Source organism: Corapipo altera, unplaced genomic scaffold, assembly GCF_003945725.1.
Source record: "Corapipo altera isolate COAL_440 unplaced genomic scaffold, ASM394572v1 61305, whole genome shotgun sequence".
NCBI classification, from domain to species: Eukaryota; Metazoa; Chordata; class Aves; order Passeriformes; family Pipridae; genus Corapipo; species Corapipo altera.
In genome coordinates, this window is record NW_020884909.1 from 2,501,101 (window position 1) to 2,515,888 (window position 14,788).

The 14,788-nt window shown below is 41.0% G+C and overlaps 1 protein-coding gene and 1 long non-coding RNA gene across 4 annotated transcripts in view; both read right to left on the reverse strand.

The window, feature by feature from the left end:
- The window catches only part of NRG1 (neuregulin 1), a 442,486-nt gene that overhangs the window by 354,815 nt on the left and 72,883 nt on the right, over positions 1-14,788 (reverse strand). The window lies entirely within an intron of this gene.
- Positions 2,062-5,167, reverse strand: LOC113951724. The gene is made up of 4 exons (XR_003529255.1): positions 5,081-5,167; positions 3,626-3,729; positions 2,867-3,340; positions 2,062-2,101 (listed from the first exon to the last, which is right to left on the reverse strand). It is a non-coding gene; the product is annotated as an uncharacterized LOC113951724 (long non-coding RNA).

Sequence of the window (14,788 nt, forward strand, 5' to 3'; positions counted from 1 at the left end):
TTAAGTTGGAAAAGACCTTCAATATCACACAGTCCAACCTTTGACTAATCACCACCTTGTCAAACAGATCATAGCACTAAGTGCCACACACAGTTGTTTCTTGGAATGCCACCAGGGATGGTGACTCCACCACCTCCCTGGGCAGTCTGTTCCAATGTTTGACAATGCTTTCCAGGAAGAAATTCTTCCTGATCTCCAACCTGAACCTCACCTGGAGCAGCGTGAGGCTGCTCTTGTCCTGTCACTGGTTGCCCAGGTGAAGAAGTCAACCCCCACCTGGCTAGAACCTCCTTTCAGGGAGCTGCAGGGAGTGATAAGGTCTCCCAGAAGCCTCCTTTCCTTCAGGTTGAACACCCTGTGCTCATTCAGCTGCTCCTGATAGGATTTATTCTCTAGAACCTTCCCCAGTTCTGTTGTCCTTCTTTGGACATGCTCCAGCACCTCAATGTCTTTCTTGCAGTGAAGGGTCCAGAACTGAACACAGGGCTTGAGGTGCTCGGTACAGACCACTGCTTGCTCCTACTGGCCACACTATTTTTGATACAGACTAGGATGCCATTGGCCTTTTCACCTGGGCACACTGCTGGCTCATGTTCAGCCTGCTGTCAACCAGCACCCCCAGGTCCTTTTCCTCTGGGTAGCTTTCCAGCCACTCTTCCCCCAGCCTGTAGTTCTGCATGGGATTGTTGTGGCTGAACCTATTATTATGATGGACCAGAACTCTTGCACTACATCACTGTTGTTCTTGAAACTTGTCCACTATCATTTCTATAATTGCATACGATGGCAAGACTCAAAATGTTGAATGTGCACTAATCATCTTTTAGCATAGAACACTTCAGGAGAACAGCTGTTAATGACTCTGCTTGTACTTCTTACAGCATGGCAAAATGAACCAATGACTAATTCAACACGCCAGGTTTCAAAACCTGCACTTCTTTTCTGTGATAAAATCTGCAATATGGGAACACCAAATCAGCTGAAAAGTGTTGCTTGCAAAAAAAAGCATTGTAACCAGACAGAATATATACATTTTCCTAGCATACTAGCCTTCAAGAAATATAGGGAGAATTATTTAAAAAGGCAGTTCTGTGAACACTTGCCTTAAGGTGCAGTACCTACAGGTAGGACTGATTCATTGTCACTAGAAAGTCAGTACACTGCAGCACTGAGCACTGCAGCTTTAATCCAACCAGATTATCTGAGGCTCAGTGTGGGAGAGGCAAATGATCCCACCACAGGAAAAGCATCACTCAGTTCCTCATTTATGAAACCCCAAAAAACCCCAAGGAGGGAATGTAAACAAAACCTTCAGGTGAAATTATGTCCTTGTTTGGAAATACAGTATTTATGATGACCTGAGTTATGGATATGTATAATGCCAATTAAGCAATATTAATTACTAATGCGATGCACTATATTTGGACCAAAGTTCCCAAAATGGAAGACGCTGATGGAGGAATTCCTTTCAGTCTTGTTTAGAGTCCTGAGTAATCTTGAAATATTTGAAATAAAGTAGATAGTTTTGGGAGATTTATTTTAGAGGTCTGTATAATTTATGTGTAGTTAGTTATCTGTCACTGAGAGGAAGAGAGGACATGTAACCACCCATTATGAAAACACAGGATAAGCCCAGGACAGCTGTATCTCTTAACTGCCTTTTCTAGTGCCAGTTCATAAGAATCCACAAATTTGCTTCACCCAGATCCCATATTCTACAGAAATATTTCATGTCTCATAGCACCTTTAATCTTATAGAGAAACAAAAGAATTGAAAAATCCTGTGGACAATGACAGGTACAACAGAACTGTCCTTACAACAGGCACTCAACTATTTCAAACCACTTGACATCCATACATCTGGCTGCTCTTGCTGTTTTCTGGTGGTTTCTTAAAAATCCAGCATCAGAAAATATGAACACTCTTTTAACAGATGCTGCCTTATTCTTCTATACTGTGCCATCATTTAGAAGAAAAAGAGCACACATACACACTGACTACAATACCCTAAATTTAGAGAACTGCTTAGCATTTAAAGCAGTTGGTTCTGTTTATTATGATTATTTTTAGAAATTCCGTGTTGTATCAGGGGGAAAACTACCTGGAAAAGAAAAAAAATAATTTTTATATGTATCTTCAAGAATTATATTGTACCTCTAGGCTTTAATATAAGACTTAACACTTTTGAGATAATTTGTCTAAAAAACAAATAGTCATTAAGGTACCATTAACATCATGATAATTATCCTAAAGCACAACATTTTACCCCTCTTCTGATTGCTTTTTATTGTTATTCTGAATAGCTTCAAATATTCAAACAAATTCTATGTTATAAAAGGCAGACTGTTTTGACAGGTAGGACATGTCTCTAGGACTCTAGGGTATCTGCTCCTAGGTGTTAAGTGAAATTGGTTAGTCCTTTCACTCCTTCTTGTCTATACCTCTTGAACTTTGCTGTCTTAAGTGTTGGGGATTTATTTGATCTTGATTTAAGTGTTGTGGATTAACAGTACTGTGGTGGAACATTTTTGTCTAGCTTGTGCGGTGTGCTTTTGAACTTTGGCCAAGTTCCCTTTTTTTCTTCCCATAAATTCATAAAGAAATTCCTTGGGAACAAGCCCGTGGCTTATTCTCTTGACTCTACCTTGAGGCATTAAAGAACCCTGTATCTATATATTAAACTCCTAGCCAAGCCTGGGAGCTACAACCTCTTTTCAGGTAGTTGTTTGAGCATGAGTTTATGCTTGTGTTGTGTCTGGTCCACAGGCACATGTTCAAAGAGCCTACCCTTTGCACTTCCTAGGTGCAAAGAAGGTCCTGGTGAGTGCACTGTAGCTCTTTTGTACCAGAGAAGGAGAGTGCAAACCTGGAATGATGCCATGCCACAGGGAAGACAATGGTGTGTCCAGGCAGTGAACACACAGAATGGGAGTGAGAGGACTGTTGCCTCCTCATCCTGTATCTCTGTACACAGGGTGAAGACATGATTCATGCTGTTCTTCCCCAACTCCTTCTTCTGATGAAGCTAAATGTTGAGCCCTTGGGGTGTGTTGATCTTGGCTGGACACCAGATGCCCACTCATCCGCTCTATCACTCCCCTTCCCAGCTGGACAGAGCAGAGAGCAAGATGGAAAATGGGTTGGGATAAGGTAGTTTATTAAAGTAGAAGCAAAGTAAAGTGAAAGATAACATGGTTTATTCTCTACTTCCCATTAGCAGCAACGGTCAGTTACTCCTGAGAAGCAGGGTTTCAGCACACATCATGCTTCCTCAGCAGGCAGCCACTGGAGAGAGTGAATACCCCTCTTCCTGCTCCTTGCCTTAGCTTTCATATCTGAGCTGATGTCATAAGGTATGGAATATCCTTTGGTCAGTTGGGATCAGCTGGCCTACTTGTGTGCCCTCCCAGGATCTTGCCCCCGAGTGAGGAAGGGATGTTACAGTGCTGATGCTGTGCCAGCCCTGCTCAGCAGTAGCCAAAACACCAGTGTGTTATCAACACCCTTCTAGATGGCAATGCAAAGCACAGCACTGTGAGGGCTACTGTGGGGAAATGAACTCCAACTCAGCCAGACCCAACACATCCCTGCTAGGACTGACCGGCAATAAGGAATCCATGCCTACCTTTCCTCACAAGGGAATGCCAGATGTTTTTGTTCTGCACCTCAGTAATTCACAGAGACAGCTTCTCCAAAGAGAGCACACTGCACATATGCTCCATCCAGCTGCTAAATGCATTTGTCACAAGGTACAAGGTTTACTAAACTTTTCTGACGGGCTGAGACAGAACAAAAAGTAATGTTCATTAAAACTTACAACCCTTGTGAATAAGCAACCTCATGCTGGTGAATAAAGGAAGTGACAGAGGATTTCACTGAAAACAGGAATCCTTTCACAATGATAAAATAGAATTGTACTCTGTACAGAAGGAAAACTGGACATATTCCAGTCTGTTACAGCCAATGAATATAAATGATGGACTATAAAGGAGAGGGACTTATCACTAACACAGAAATTGAAACTCCTAGTTTGCTTCCCGAGGAGAATTAATTTAAACCTATATGGAGACCTTTTATAGTCATGGTCCTTCAAAACAACATGATCAGCTTCCCTTTTTTAGCACCTGGCCCCGTTCTGTGCAGGTTTCTGTGCACAAGTAGTCCTCTTACTCAAGTTAATAGGCCTTTTCATATAATTAACTATTTGGATTTAGGATTGAACTTCAGGGGTGACTTACCATAACAGTATGAAAAATAGTTTGCTGCATCAAGCAGAAATTATATGAAGCTGGGTAAACTCTGATGTCAGTGCAGGAGGGTGTGACTAAATACAATACACCTCACTGCCTGTCTCTGCTTCTTTGATTTGGCTCACAGCCAAGAACCCCATTGTAAAGTACAATTCTATTTATTGCTTTCTAAGAAAAACACATATATTTGTACACTGGAAACTGTTCTAAGCTTAGATTCAAAGACACCAGGCACCTACTTGAAATACTAGCTGTCCAGTACCTTTCCAGATGTGCCTCACAGCTTTGCCCCGGTCAGTAAAGTCACATTGTCATCACCCAAGTTCAGGAATTCTCACCTTGTTGCAGGCCCTATCAGTGCTGACTGTAAAGTTGTGAGGATACAACTTTGCAGTACAAATATGGCCAATTCTTAAGCAGCATTTTTTCATGGAGCAGTGCACAAAAACACATAGGAAGGAAGTGGCAGAAGGCAAGGGGGAGAGGTGGAATCAATTCTCTGAGGTATCGAGAACTCATAAAAGATGAATTGTTGCAAAAATATGATAATGTAACCCAGCGTCCCCCAAAGCATTTAATCCTTTTTGCCATACTGTGCAGTGTGCTGTTATACGTGCATAAGCATATGCAAAATTTCCTTAACTTCATCAGAATACCTTCATGCTTGTATTTTTATAGTGCACTTGGCTCTGCAAGTTATGCTTTAGATCTTAAACTAGCGATTCTTTTGTAACTTGTGACTTCCAAGACGTTAACATGCTGTGAGACTCCTGCCTGTTACCATCTCGAATTGTTCATATCCATTATTACTTCTTCACTTAGGAACGTACCCGGTAGAAAAAGTGATTACTATATTAGCACTACGAGGGTACTTACTGTCTTCAGAGCATTTCAGGGCACACTGCACTATCCAGCTGTTAGTTTCAGTTTTGGCTGCCCAACTGGCCACCCCTGAGAAGAGCTGGGCTGCCATCCCCAGGTCACTAACTCGCCTTCTGTGAGGTGAAATCATGTCTCTCGCACAACAATACCCGTTGTGCTACCTGCTCTGCCTTGGCAGTCAATGGTGTGTTTCTCTTCAGAATTCAATGGCCTTGTCCTCCTTGGGAGTCTCTGGTGATGATCTCTCAGGGCCACTGACTGTGGCTGATTTCCCATTCTGCCTGCTGGTCTGCTCAGCAGTGCTGCTGGAGGGAAGTCAGGCAGCACTGCTCTGCTGCTGCGTGCTGGAGCAGGTGTGGAGGGAAGGGGTTTTAGGACATCCCTTCCAAAGTCCAGCTGAAGCTCAAGAGCTTTGCTGCCAGTGGAGTTGTTGTGGCACCTACATCACCTGGTAAGGTCTCTAAATTTTCCTGGGTTGAACCTTAGTTTCTGTTCTGCAGGAAACCATTGATAAGCATTGAATTTGTGCTGCCTGTGCTGTTGGATCCTCTTGTTGCTTCTTGTCACAAAGTGCTTTGTCAGACACCAGTGACCACGCCTGCTAGTTATGGGTTGCTGTTGCATTTCTAAGTAACAAGAGAGGCAATCAAAGTTATTTCTCAAAATAGGGCTCTGCAAAGCCACAAGTTTCTGCCAACATTAAGACAGGTGCTATCAGTAGGCTGCTCTGACCTGTACTTGGCCCACTGACAATCAGCTGGTCTGACCTCATCTGTGACAAAGTGAGCTAATTCTCCCCAGCTCTTCTAACGTGGGAGCAAACAGCTTGCTGCTGATGTGGAACATAACTAAGTCAGATGCTTTACACCATGCCAAACTTTTTCGCAGCAAAGGTAAAAGAATTGACTGATTTTTAAAGCTTATTTTTCTACATATTTTGTTTTCCAAGATAACAGAGCTACTCAGCATTCAGTGTGTCAAGGTGTTGGAGCACGACTTTTCAGGGAGAATGGTCGATGACTAGTTTAAGCTATATTCAGTCAGTTGAACACTCATAAGCTTTGACAAAGGAGAGAAAGGGATTTTGACAGCCAAATCTTGATTGCTAAAGCAACAATCTAAATTCATTGCTGACTAAGCCCTGGTTGGATTGCTAAGGCTCTGTGATTTATTCTTATTCTATTCATCTAGTATCATTGCTGGAGAAGACTCTGCAAGAAACTGACAGTTTTATGCAAGGCTGGCAGATTTGTCAAAATCTCAAGAAAATTCTGTTACTTGATTTTATTTTAAAAACTTGGTGTCAACTTGTTCTTTTCTTGACACATTTCCCACTTCTCACTTTCATGGAACAAAGGTAGGGTAAAAAGAATTCAATGTTCTGAATATCTTCCCTGTCATGAGAAGGTAATCAGTCTGTTAGATATGATGTTCACACTGATCTGAATAAAGAGGAGATGCTGAGACCACAGTGGAAATGTGTCCATGCTGTCCTGCAGTATTAGCCAACAAGCCATGTCAGCTAATGGCAGATCTTCACCCACAGATCTGTCTCTCACACATATTTACTCAAGGAAAGTACTAACAAATATCGAGGAAAGTACTAATAAGTACTACAGTGGTACTAAATGGTAAATTAATACTACATTGCTACTGATGTCAGACACTTCTCCTGTCTCGAGTAGCAGTGTTGGAGAGCTGTAACAACTGTAAGACTGACAACTAAACACAGTACATATTTAACTCACCATAGGGGTAATTTGCATCGTGTGAGTAATTGCAATGGAGATGTTTGACCTGCATTATTATGGAGGTCTTCACAGGATTTGCAACAATCTCTGTTTTAAAAGGACAGGGAAAAAAAATAAATTCTGGTAACGATAATAAACGCCAGGGTTGTTAATTTGCAGTGTTCTTAGAAGTAAAAAGCACATGTGAAAACATAAACCTAATCAAACTGAAGCTCTAGAGACTATTTCAGAGAACCATAGTGGCATTATCTAAGAAAAACAGTGTACACATTTCCCATGACTACAGTTTCAGTCTCTCAGTGCTAACATATTTTATTATGCAATTATTCATCTTCAAGTACAGTAAGAACAATAACACCGTGTTGAAATGGCTGGCTATTAGACCTCTGATCCTAGTTTTTGTAAAAGGTCTCCTCACAAATTGGCACATTGTTGTTCATACCAGTGCTGCCAAATACCAGGGAGAGATGTGAGAACTACTGCAGAACCACATCAGAAGGCAAAAGGATCATCTTCAAATCCTTTGGGCTTTTTTCTTCATTTAAAATACTTACTCCACAAGTACTGGCCAACCTGTGTCAGAGGTTGCCCCTTTTAGTCAGATACATTAATAAATCTATCTTACTCTAAAAGAAAATAATTAACTAATAGCAACCAATGCATACATCTCTGTTAAACATTGCAATAAGAAGAAAGTTGGAACAATTCTCAGCCCTTGTCAGAAGCAAATCAAGGCAATGGATCCTCATTTTAAAATGCTTAATGAAGCCAAAATTTACTTTCTGACTTTATAAATTAACACCACTTTCTGAACAGGAAATGCTTAAATGCTGATTTTTCATGATCTACACCAGGTGGAAAATTACAGCAGCTCTGGAAACTTAACAAATTATATGGAGATGAGCCCATTTAGAAATGTACATGGAGAAGAAGAAAACAGCTCATGGCTTAAGGTCTTGCACTGAAGAAAACATAATCCAGGAGTGCAGCACAGGCTGGGATTTACCCAGCTGGGGAGCAGCTCTATGAAAAGGGGACCTGGTGCTCCTGGTGGACAATAAGGAGTAAACAGTGTGCTGTTGTGGCAAAGAAAGCCCAGAGGATGCTGGGTTCCATCAAAAATGCATCACCAGTAGAGATTAAAGAAATCATCATCCCACTCTGGTTGTCAGGCCACACCTGGAATATTGTGCAATGTTTTGGTCCCCGATGGAAAAAAAAAAAGGATGTGGGTAGACTGGAAAGGGTTCAGAGAAGGGCCACAAAGATGATCAAAGGACTGAGAAGCCTGCCATGGAGGAAATGCTGAGAGCTGGGTTTGCACAGCCTGGAGAAAAGAAGGTTTAGGGTAGACCTTATCCTCATGTTCCAGTACTTAAAGTGTGTCTACAAAGAAGATGGAGACTCCTTTTTTACAAACATTCGCATGGAAAAGATGAGAGGCAATGGGTACAAGGTACTTCTGGGGACATTCCTATTGGACACAGGAGTAAAATTTTTCACAATGAGATCAGCCACTGGAATAGTTTCCCCAGAGAAATAGTGTATTCCCCAACACTGGATCCACGTGGACAGGGTGCTGTCTGCCTTTTGTCCAGTAATTCAGCAAAGCAAGATCGGCCTAGGAAGATCCAGCCCAGTGTTCAAAACCACAGGTAAACTCTCACCTTCTACTCCCAGCCCTGCAGAAGGACCTCAGTAGAGAGGACTACACCAGTGCATCCTATCACCACACAAACCCCTAAGGATAGCAGTGGGATCTAGGGGCTATCTATTCATCAGGGAACTGAACTGCACCTTTTCTTTGCAATACTGTCTTTACAACACCCTTTTAGTACAAGGCAGTTGAACTTGCCCCAGAAACTGGGGAAGAGAGGAACCGCCTGGCTACAGAGTCTGCAGGTATGGCTGGAATGAAGCTGTGACTTCCCTTCCCCTCCAGAGCCCCAGTCATTCAGTTATTCATCACTAGCCTTGGTGCTGTCCCTGGCATACTTCAAGGCAGTGCAAAAATATATATCCTTTTTCTTTCCAGGGAAGGCAACAGCTGGTGTTCCCAGGCTGCTGATTTCTTGTGTGCCTAAGTCAAAAGGGTTATTGCTTCTTCCCACTCCTCCACTTCCTAACAATTATTGACACTCTTCTCCTGCTATTGCAAGGTTTCTCATTTTGCTCTTTGCCTCATTACCTTTCCCTAGTATAGAGTCCTGCAATTCTGTGCTTGCCCTGAACAGTGAATAAAACAAAACTCACCCCGACTTTCTCAACATCATAGTATCATTTCCCCTCTCTGCATGTTTATTCCAGGCACCCAGACAGGCTGGATTTGCAAGTATACAGCTGCACTCCAAGTAGTGAAAGCGTTTCTTGAACTCTGCGTTAGCACCAGCATTTCCAGACATGGCTTCTACCATCAAACACAGCAGCACAATCAATGCAATAAAAAAGCAACACAAAAATATGCAAAAAGATACCAAGACAAGACTGCTAGGCCCCAGAAAGGGCCTACCTGAGCTCTAACACCTTAGTCTGTTTAGAAATAAGAGTAAGTTTAAAAAGCTTGGAGTGTAAAAAGAACCTACTCTGCGAGAAAAATACTTTGGGGACTCTGTTCTCTGCCCTACTTTCCTATACAATTGATGGTGGTACTTAAATTATGACATTATAATATATAAGGATTTGTTCTAGACTGATGCTGACAGGCTTCAGCTTTGTGAGACTGCACTGCATTTTATTTATATATACACTGATTTTTGTCAAACACCACCCTAACCTCGAGGGATTATATGGGTGGGTTCCTGTGGTGCTGGTACCAGCTACTTACCTCAGATCATCAAGACAATACAGAAAAAAAAAAAAAGGCAAAAAAATTACAATACTCTTTTGAAATAATTTACTTTATTCCTTTCTGCTACATTAAAAGGCAATATGAAGTAAAAGAAAACACGCTGCATGAAAACATGCAACCAGTTGGGAGCCCCATTCAGAGTTTCAAGGTTTTCCATTTTTGACAGTTCCCTGTGCTACCAGTGTCCCTGTAGCAGCACAGTGTACTAGCCTGGGGATTTGACTTCCTTCCAGCAGGAAAACAAAAGGGCAAGAAGAGTTATACTTCCTTATGCCTCTGAGGCACAGCCAAATAGCAAGTACTTGGCTTTCTGAGAATTCAGGCATTCAAAAGGTGTGCTTGCATTTAGTCTGTTTTCCAGGCTGACCAATAGGCAACTCCCACTGTTAGGAATACTAATATATGAGAAAATCTGTAACTGAAGTATTTAAGGACATTTGTGGCCAACCTTCCCAATACAGAACTCTAAAGCACCAGCATGTGGCAGCCTCAGAGTGCTCTAAGTAATCCAGTGCTATCTCTTCTCTTTTATAAATCCAAGATTTGGCCTTATTTCTTTACAAACTTCACTGCCTGTACTGAAAAACAACACTCATAAAAAACCAACACAAACACTCAAATTCTTTGACTTTCTTTTTTTTGTTCGTTTTTCACATCAAAGGCCCTACCTGAGTTAATGAAAATTTTAGGTATTCTTTGCAATAGGGATTTGATCATCACTGTAAGAGCAAGTGACAGCTCTTTCTGTGTTGGGAATTCCAAGTCCAGCTGGATTAATTTAAAATCCTTTCACCTTGCTCATGAAGACCTTTATATAGACAGTTAGACTGAAAATATATAACTACTTTCTTAATGTGGCAGTGGACATAGAGGGTAGTGATCAGATGTGGAAATTACATGGATTGCAATGACAGAAGGTTGTATTGTGCCTGACTGGTGTGTCCTCATCCAGCCACCCCAACAAACGGTAAACATAATTGATTTTGTCATAGTGACAGGCCTCTGTAAGAATTACCCACTGCTCTGTTGTGTATTTTTAATAAAAGTGTCTAGATTCATGAATTAATTTCTCTCATCTTCCTCTCCTCCAATCTCCTTTGGATTTTTCGAAACCTATAACAACGTATGTATTTCTTTGACACTACTTTGCAGAAACTACTGAGTAAGGATTAGGTCCCAAACTGTGCTAGAACATCCATCCCACAGCTTGGCAGCTAGATCCACACACTGACAGCACTAAGCAACCTTTCATCCTTAGGGAACGACAAACCCTGCCCGATGAGTGAGTGCAAAGGAAGCATTTATGGACAGGATTGTGGACTGCACAAAAACACATCATGGACTTTGCCATGTGCAGGAAAGGCATGTGAAAAGTTGAAGCTGACTACAGAATACACAAGACCTGAGGACTCAGCACTGCTGTGCTGTCTCTGCAAAACTGTACGTGGCCTCTGGAGAAAGCCCACATGTGTAACCAGAGCTCTGCCTCAGAAGGACAACCAGCCATGACAAGTACTTGTGCTGGTAGACACTGGTCTGCAAGTACTTGTAGACATGAAGAAAAATTACTTGTAAGGACAAAATAATGTACCAGGGTTGGCTTTAACACACAGCTAAGCATAGCACTCCCCTCAGTAACGAATACATGGATAAATTCAAGCTGAAAGAAAATGAAGATTGTTGGTTATCAACTTTTATAGAACTGAGAGCATATCTGTTTAAAAAGAAAAGAAGGAAAGCACTGAGGCTTTCATTTTCCTGATTGATTTGTTGATACTCAGATAAAATCAAGAAGACTATCAAAACTGCACAAAATCAGATTTTATCCTCTGGCTGCAGTAAATGAAACAGAAGTGCAAGTACTGTGAACTTATTTTCAAATTGTTTCCTGATAAATATCCAGTGTTTCAAGAAAAAGAATTTTTCTTCTGGCAAATTTTTATACCCATATAATGATTTGAAAAGCTGGATGCACTAAGCAGGTTACCACAAGCTGAGTTCCATGCACCCCAATGAAAAAGACACAGAAAAAAAGGGAATACAAAAAGATACCAAGACAAGACTGCTAGGCCCCAGAAAGGCTGAGCTCTAACACCTTAGTCTGTTTAGAAATAAGGGTAAGTTTAAAAAGCTTGGAGTGTAAAAGGAATCTACTCTGCAAGAAGAATACTTTGGGGACTCTGCCCTACTTTCCTATACAGCTGATGGTGGTACTTAAATTATGACATTATAATATATAAGGATTTGTTCTAGACTGATGCTGACAGGCTTCAGTCACCAAACATCTGACTGTTGACCTGGTTTAAAGTAAAAGGACTACTCTAGTTATAATGCCTACTGTTATTAATAATTTGGTCTGTTCTCCTACAGATTTCTGAGAAATTTTGCCTCACTGTTCAGAGAGTAGAACAGTTGTGCCTTTCAAGTTTGACTCACTTCTATTCAACTCTCACCTGTATTTCTCTGTTTTCTTTAGCATATGGTTACTTCTTAATATCAGAAAAATAAAAGATTTACTTTCTTCCAGTTACTATTATGTGAGTTTCATAGAACAGAATCATTGAATAAGGTTGGAAAAGACCTCAAAGGTCATCGAGTCCAACTGATGACCCAACACTGCAAAGTCTACCACTAAACCATATCCCTAAGCACCACACCTACACACTTTTTAAATATGTAGAGGGACAGTGATTCCACCACTTCCCTGGGTAGCCTGTTCCAATGCTTGATCACCCTTTCAGAGAAGAAATTTTTCCTATTACCCATCCTAAATGTGCAAAATGGTAAAAAGCTTCACTAAAATTATCTTGTGCATACTTACAGGATTTCTCTGTCTTGGTTGTCTGATTTAGAAGCCTGTAACAGAAGCACCTCCATCAGGCCACACATTAGGGTCTGGGATCTGCATGTTACTGAAGGTTTTTTCCTGTGACCCTTGAGACTGGAATGACAGTCTGTTCCAAATGGCCTTGGTTTAGCTGATAAAACCAGAGCATGCAGGTGAAAGGAGAATGAATGTGAATGAATCAGCTCTAGGGATGTGAGCTGTGTTCTTAAAGGTGGTGGGAAATCCCATGTCCTCTCAGCAAATCTTTGGAAAGCTAAAGCCTGCAGTGAATTACAGGGTCTCATGATGTAAACACTGTTAGGGATCCCAAATTAGTGGAGCACTGCTTGGCATGGCACTGCGCTGTCTCCTGGCATTCAGCAGAGACAGGCAATGCCCTCAATGGTGATTCATCTAAGGACTGAAAACCTATGCCCACCCACCAACAAACCGAGGCACAGGGTCTGAGTTAGAATTTGGGCCATGTAAATACTGCTCTTAGCCTTCCAAAATACTTGGTTTTACCTACATCAGAGAGACCAAGTGACAACTCTGCCTTCTCCACAAGTGTATGGTACCCACGTACAAGAAACATTGTGACAAGGAGGAGGTGTATGTGTGACCTGCCACATCCTCATTTGTGTTTTCAACTGAAAAAATTATTTAGGAACCAGAACTCCAACCTACTCTGCAGGCCATGGTACTGTAAAAATACTGACAGACATTTGAAAAACTATTCCTGCACACCTCTTGTTTGGACATGACATAATGACTTGCACAGCCATATCTTTGCTTGCCTTATTGAGAAAGTCACATCACATCTTTCAACAGCCCTGAAAAAATAACTTTTGTGAGCAGCATTATTGTATTGTTGGGTTCTGGGAGTGATCAGCACACAGGCAGCACTTCACATGCTCAGAAACATTTACAAATGCAGTAACATGCAGTTCACCACAGAAAACCCATAAAAGCCCTAAATATTTTCTATGTAACTTCATCTTTGAATTGCTAACCGTTCACTGCAGAAATGAAATTCTCTAAATGCAAAGATATAAGCCAAGGTCAAAGTGTCTTCCTGAGAATTACCTATTACTGAACTTCCAATAAACTGTTCATTTTTGTGTTGGAATGAGAATATTGCTTTTACTAGCTTGACTTTTAAGCAGTCATGAGTATATTTTTAGCTGGTGTAAATTGTCATAGCAACACTTCTCCTATGAAACCCAAGGCAGATTCTACCACGTGTCAGAATTTTATTCCATACCATTACACAAGCACAGGGCATCACATTCACATTATTAGTTGAAATGCAATGGATTTCCTGCAAAACCAGTAATTGTTTTTTGATAAATGTGGTTTGTTCCAGGCTCTATGCTCCTTTGTAAGAAATTGTGGACAGAGTCTGCAGCAGTTTTTTCACACTGTCCAGCCATCTGCTCTTGTTAATTTTTGCTCTAGGCTGGGTAAGAATATGTCTAAATTAGAGGAAGATTTTATCACAAATCCTGAGCAAGATTTGGATTAGCTGCAGCCCAGAAAACTGTATGGGTCCCATAAAACCTTCTCAGGATATGGAAAACTCCATCCACATTGAGTCCTATCCTGATATGTCCCCCAGATCATCAACAAATAAACTAGCTGGAGTCACACCTTTCAGTGTTGATGTGCACATATCATTTGGTAGAGCTATGAATGCATTTTTTTTTTTATATTATCTCCAATGTTGACTGCTTTGCCCCTGGATAAGGGGGAGTGAGAAGTGTAATAGGTTTCTTTATTTTCCTTTCAATATTTTTTTTAAATCTTCATGATCTCCTATTCAGTCATCTACTTTTGTTGAAATTCTTACAAGAATGACAAGCTTGCATCTTATTGGCAATGCCTAAATCTATCATGTTAGAGTCTCACACTAAAATCCAAAAGAACACTTCCTTTTGAGGACAATATAGAACACAGTGACTTTCTAAATTTGAATTGTGACTTAAACTGTGGGGAATTAAAAAAAAACTTTCCCGAAATACAAAGGTGGGGGAAAATATCAGAAGTAGTTCTCTTATTTTACTTTAGTTTTGAGAAATCTGGAAGGACACTTTTTGGCTTTAAGGCAGCAAGTTTCAAGGGACAGAAAGTTTCCTTATATGCATGTACAGTTCACCAGGGAACATGAGCAAGAACATATGTTTTCCTACATGGACTGTTTTGAACACATTTGCATGAACATCATCATTGC